We start from the raw sequence: 6,692 nt of genomic DNA, 5'->3' as shown, positions 1-6,692 counted from the left end.
CGCAGTAAGCGGTTGGGTGAGTATATAGAGATGAGTTCAGAGATGTAGGGTTGGGCAGAAGTGCTTTGAATGTCAGGGTCATTAATTTGAATTTGATTCTGAAAGATAGCAGAAGCCAGTGCAAGGATCGACAGAATGGCGAAGCAGAGGAGGAGCGGTTGCTGAGGTGTATGAGCCTCGCAGCAGTGTTCATTATGGACTGGAGAGGTGACAGTCTCTGGAGGGGAAGGCCAATTAAAAGAGAGTTACAGTAGTCTAGACGTGATATGACGAGAGAGTGAATAAGAATTTTGGCAGCATCTTGGGTGATAAATGATCGTATTTTGGATATGTTCCTTAGGTGGAAGTGACATGATTTATTAAGTGACTGGATATGAGGAGTGAGTGACAGGGCAGAATCTAGGATAACCCCAAGGCACCGGGCCTGGGGAGAGGGGGTGATAGTGGAATTGTTAGCTATGATGGATACTTCCTGGATGTTACTGGTGTTAGTTGGAGGAAAGAGAACCATTTCAGTTTTAGAGAGGTTTAATTTAAGGTAGCGTTGCGACATCCAGGTAGATATAGCAGACAGGCAGGAGGAGACGCGAGTTGGGAGTTCTGGGTTGAGATCAGGAGATGAGAGATAGATCTGAGTATCGTCAGCATAGAGGTGGTAGTGGAAACTATACGAGTTGATTAATTTGCCAAGGGAGGAAGTATAGAGGGAGAATAGTAATGGTCCCAGGACAGAGCCTTGAGGAACCCCAACAGAAAGAGGTAGGGGAGAAGATGTTACTCCGTTGTAGGAGACACTGAATGAACGATTGGTGATGTAAAAAGAGAACCAGGACAGGGCTGTATCACGAAGGCCAAGCGAATGGAGGGACTGGAGGAGGAGATTGTGATCTACAGTGTCAAATGCAGCTGAGAGATCAAGCAGTATTAGTAGTGAGAAATGATTGTTGGCTTTAGCGGTTAAAAGGTCATTAGTTAGTAAAATCAGGGCAGTTTCAGTGGAGTGTTGTGGCTTAAAACCAGATTGTAGGGGGTCCAGCAGGTTATTGTCAGAGAGTAATGAGGTTAGTCGGTTGTAGACTAGGCGCTCAAGTAGTTTAGAGATGAAAGGTAGCAGAGAGATAGTTCGGAGGTTGTCAACGATGGGCGAATGTGACCCATTTTGCTTTGCCGGAAATGTGCGAATCGACGAAAAATTCACCAAATGCATTGAAGTCTATGGGCGACAATTTTTTTTTAGCAATCAACAATTTTTTGACTCGCAATAATTTTTTTCACCCATTGGAGTCTATGGGGAATGTAATATTGGTCGCTAGAGCAAAAATCATTCGCAATTCATTCACAATACGAATAAATGTTTGCAAAGTGAAAAATTTTGCAAACTTTCTTGAAACAAAATATTTTGCAAAGCAGGTGTAAAAGATTCGCAATGCGCAATTAAGATTCGCAATATAATAAAAGCGTAATGAAGAATATTACCTTGCAACAGGCAAATTTTTATTTGCAAAGTTTTGCTCTTTGTGAATTTTATTACATTTCCCCCTATAAGTGTCTTTTTTGGTGATGGGCAAATTTGGGGGTTTCGCCAGAAAATCAGAGCATTTCCCGTTGCGAAACGGTGCCGGCGAATAAATTTGTGAAACCACCGCGAAAATTCACCGGTAAAAATGCGCCGGCATCCATTTTTTTGACGCCGGTGAATTTTCGCGGTGGTTTCGCAAATTAATTCGCCTGCGGCGAATCGTGGGAATAATGATTCGTCCATCACTAGTCTTTTTCATGGTGAAACCTCGAAAAAAATTTCACCCATTACTTCAGCCAACATTTCAGCGGCAGAAGTAGTGTGGCTATATTTTCCCATCATCTCCATGAGGCCACTAGGCCACTTGTGCTAAGTGCACTGGGCCAATTTCTGCTTTAGAGGCACCCATTTTATTAACCCATATTCTGAAGAAAGACACTCAGTAGGATCCCAATACTGACCCAAAATGAAGTGAAATAGATAAATATGAAACATGAGTTGACTCCTCTAAAAGCAAGTTTAGACCAGAATAAATCTTCTGGTGTTAACAGGTTTCAATGGACCCTATTATCTACCATGGTTCTCCTATCTTACTATAGGTCACTGCAGAAGTTTAAAGGAGAACAAAATCTTGTGGTTTTTCTCTCTTTCCATAGGTCACTGCAGAAGAACAAAAGCTTAACAAAGAAGTAAGCTAGAAATGCTAAACTATCAGCTTGTATGGCAGATGAGCTTCATTTTTTTCTGCCCAGGGGCTACTGAGCATGTGCAGTGTCCCTGTACTCAAAGAAGTGCATTTTATTGACCTTATAAAACTCAAGATGGCAAGATCCTGTGGACAACTTTGAAGGCCTAGATCAGTCCTGAACCTCCCTGTTGATGTTTTTTATTTCATTCTTTAGTCCTCTTTTAAAAGAAGAACCTTCTGTCCATTCGACCCCTGAGTATCAGCACTGATGGGAATTTGTAGAGTGGTACCACTGGTGTCCCATCCCCCATACAGGTGCTGTGCTCCTGAAGGAGTCGTGTAGGAAAGGGAAGGAGAAACAGGAGAAAATGAGGGTTGCATAGATAAAAACATGAAAATAGAGTGAAGGGAAGAACATGGAAAGGAAGAGAGAAAGAAAATATGGGTTAGAAAGGTGAGTGGCAATGGCAAATAAAGTGGAGATGAGAAATACCAAATACGCCAAACTGAAACAACAGAAAATGAAGAGACAAAACAAAAAAGGAGGACAATGGAAGTAGAAGGAGAGAATTATAAAAGAGGAAGAAGAATGGAGCAGACAGAATAAAATATCAAAATTCCCACGATTTCTAAAGGTTCTTTGAGCCTGTTATTATTAAAAGATGTATTTCTGTATTATTTTGGGACAGAATGGGTTTTTAAACAAAGCTCCTGGCACAGGGCGACCTCATGTTACCTGCATAATAAATAATCCATCAGGTTTGGGGAGATCCTCTTAGACTGAAGGATAAGATAATCAAACACACGTTTTCCCATTTATCATCTGTTGCATTTCTTTCATGGTTACTGAGCAATCTGGCAGGTAAGTCTGTTTCAGTTAATAGGAACTGACTGCTCACCCCCTCGCAAAGCATTCACAAGACATGAAAGTACATTAAAACGTGCCAGGGCTGGTCTAATTGTAGGGCAGAGAGGGCATATTCCCCGCGCCTCTCCAGCATCAGAGCGGTGTGCCCCTCGGGGTAAAAAACTGGCTAAAAGTACAAAGGACATACAGTATTAAGTATTTTGTGTAAAAAATAAGAATGTACCAGTGCGTTATACTCATTTAGATATAGAAGAATTGTGCATAGAAAAGTAGTGTTTTAGGCTGTTTTATTGAATATTTCTGCAAAAACCCTAATAATCCCTCCCTTCTCATCCACTTCCTGCTCCCTGAATTCCCAGGCTGTGCAGGGGAGCTGGCGGCTCTCAGCTCACTGCACTGTAGGACAGGAACCAATCAGCAGCTAGCAGGACCTGATAGGGAACTGAAGCCTGTCTGTGATTGTGTGACTGCAGGGCTGTGATTGGCTGTCCCCCTCCTATTATGCTTCTGACAGGGACCATTAGGACACGCCCACCCCTCATTTGAAACAGTGACAGGGACCAGTGAACATATATAGGGAGCTCCAATAAAGGGGCGATTTTTAAAGATAATATTCATTTTTAGCACCATGTTAAAGCAACACCAGATATTACTCAAAATTGCCTACAAAATTTATAATTTATCCTATATGTCTCCTTTAATATAGATAGAGGGGTTGAAGGACATGGAGTGAATGGGTCACTTGGTGATCTAGAGCCAAGAGCTCATGTTCTGTCCATGGTCTTCTGCTGCTGAAAAATACATTGTTTCTCTGCTCACTCTTTACCCTACTTGGCCCGTCCTGATACCAGGGGTATTGTGCCAATGAGGAAAGTTGAGAAACTCACTTTAGAGGGCAGCGCCCTGCTGGTTACTGGGGGCTGCAAAAACGCAGCTTCTGGTCATTTGAAGAGCCGAATTTCCAGTTTTCAAATAGGAAATTTGCCTGATAACCCCCCCACATACACAACATTTTGTCTGAGACAATTGATATAAAGTGTCATATAAATGACTTGAGAGGAAGGCATTCCAGCATTTTACAGTCACTCCAGCCTACCTCAAATAATGGAATGCCTATGTATTCTGCGATACTTTATATTTAAATTCCCCATGTGCCAATGTAGACCGTTTGCACTAAATGAAAGCCAGGAGCCCGGTCAGATTCAGAGCTTGCACTTAGCCAGCCTTCTGGGACCTGTGGTCCGTTCAAACAGGTTTAAAATAGAAGGCAAATATGTGTATTTTATCACAGCTAAACGCCAGTTTCCATTCAAGAAAACACAAAGGGGTCTGTGTGTCCATGTGCGTGCATACAGTGCAGGTCTGTCCATCTGGACATCATTAAGTAAATAAAAATACCAAAAGCCACAAATCAATGCCAGACGGATGCAAGACTGGGGGGGAAATGCTAACCTGGAGCTGGGTTATTTGGTAGGAAAGTATACATAGTGATGTCACAATGGTCTATAGAACTGTCATCGCCTTGGGCTCCTTGCTGCCCCGTCAGAGTTAAGGTTGTGAGGCCCTGGTGTTTGCTTGACGGGAATGAGCCAGACAGTGCATGTGAGGGCACGACGAGTGGAATGCTTTAGTCTTAATTCTGAACTTCACATGTTAATGCAACCAGGGCTGCTTTTAAAGTAAGAAAGTGGAGTGATTAGTCTGGGCCCCCAAAATCAAAGAAGGGGCCCTGGGAGAGAAAACACCTAAGAGGTCATTTGCAAAGTGTTTTTACCCACCTGTGTCCCTGTCCTGCACTTTTCTGAATTGCTGTGAGTCTTTGCTCCAAAATAGCATGCAAGTTTGGGAGCCCTGGCAGATGCAGGCAAAAATATACTTACTGCTTGCCCTATAGGTGCACTGCACTTAGCACCAGATTTACAACTCAGAGCTGAGTGATGGAGCACTAAGGAGAGTGCTGTCTAGTACTTGTGCCCAAGGACCTAGATAATCATGGAAAGGAAATGTAATAATACAAGTATGGGACCTGTTATAAAGAATGCTTGGGACCTGGGATTTTCTGGATAATGAATCTATCGGTAATTTAAAGCTACATACATTAGGGGGTGCACTTAGCTCGAGTGAAGGAATAGAAGAAAAAATACTTCGAATTTCGAATATGGCTACTTCGACCATCGAATAGGCTACTTCGACCTTCGACTACGACTTTGAATCGAACGATTCGAACTAAAAATCTTTCGACTATTCCACCATTTGATAGTCGAAGTACTGTCTCTTTAAAAAAAACTTCGACCCCCCTAGTTCGCCACCTAAAACCTACCGAGGCCAATGTTAGCCTATGGGGAAGGTCCCCATAGGCTTCCTATGATCGTAGGAATTGCGCTAAATCCTTTGACTTCGATATTGGAAGTCGAAGGATTTACATTCGGCAATCGAATATCGAGGGTTAATTAACCCTCGATATTCGACCCCATGTAAATCTGCCCCTAAGTCTACTAGAAAATCATTTAAACATAAAATAAACCAAATAGGCTGCTTTTGCTTCCAAAAAGGATTAATTATATCTTATATATATATAGTTGGGATCAAGTACAAGGTACTGTTTTACTATTACAGGTATGGGATCTGTTATCCGGAAACCCGTTATCCAAAAAGCTTCAAGTTACGGAACGTCTGTCTCCCATAGACTCCATTATAATCAAATGTTTAAAAATTATTTTCTTTTTCTCTGTAATAATAAAACAGTAGCTTGTACTTGATCCCAACTAAGATATAATTAATCCTTATTGGAAGCAAAACCAGCCTATTGGGTTTATTTAATGTTTACATGATTTTCTAGTAGACTTAAGGTATGAAGATCCAAATTACAGAAAGATCAGTTAACCGGGAAACCCCAGGTCCCAAGCATTCTGGATAATAGGTTCCATGCCGTACTAAGAAAAATTTGACTAAAATTGAGTCTATAAGAGACAGCCTTCCCATAATTCAGAGCTTTCTGGATAACGGGTTTCCAGGTAATGGATCTTATACCTGTAATCAATAAACATTTCCCCTCTCTATGTAACTTCCAGCAATTGTTAATCTCAGCAAATTCCAAAAATGATATTAAGGGTTTAGTTATTCGTATCTAGAGTTGCTATTGAAATCAGTATCTGTCCTTTCTGTTCTGTGCACTGCTGGTTCTGACTTTAGAAACAAAAGGTTTGGTAACCCCATAGCAGCAGATCTTTTGCCTTTAATATTCCGGCAGTTCTGTGCTGAATTAGAGAGGATTCCTGCTTGGGAGTAAATTTGTAACCCATGATGGAGCATTCTTTATTTAGCATTTTGGCAAGCGCCGCCGCACCATTTCTCCTATTGATATGTGTGCACAATGTGAGCCAAATGAGAAAATTAGCAATACTCCATCTGTATGTTAGCAAATGAGCCTGCTCCACTCCCCTCCCCCTTTACTTGCTCTTTTTCTCCATTCATTACTTTCAGCATTTTAATTGTACGGGCATGGAATCCGTTATCCGGAAACCCGTTATCCAGAATGCTCCAAATTACACAAAGGCTGTATCCTATAGACTTTATTTTATCCAAATAATTAAAAATAATTTCCTTTTTTTCTCTGT

Source organism: Xenopus laevis, chromosome 5S (genome assembly GCF_017654675.1).
Source record: "Xenopus laevis strain J_2021 chromosome 5S, Xenopus_laevis_v10.1, whole genome shotgun sequence".
In the NCBI taxonomy this organism is placed as follows: domain Eukaryota; kingdom Metazoa; phylum Chordata; class Amphibia; order Anura; family Pipidae; genus Xenopus; species Xenopus laevis.
The sequence above is the reverse complement of the archived record's forward strand: the minus strand, read 5'-3'. Positions refer to the sequence as shown.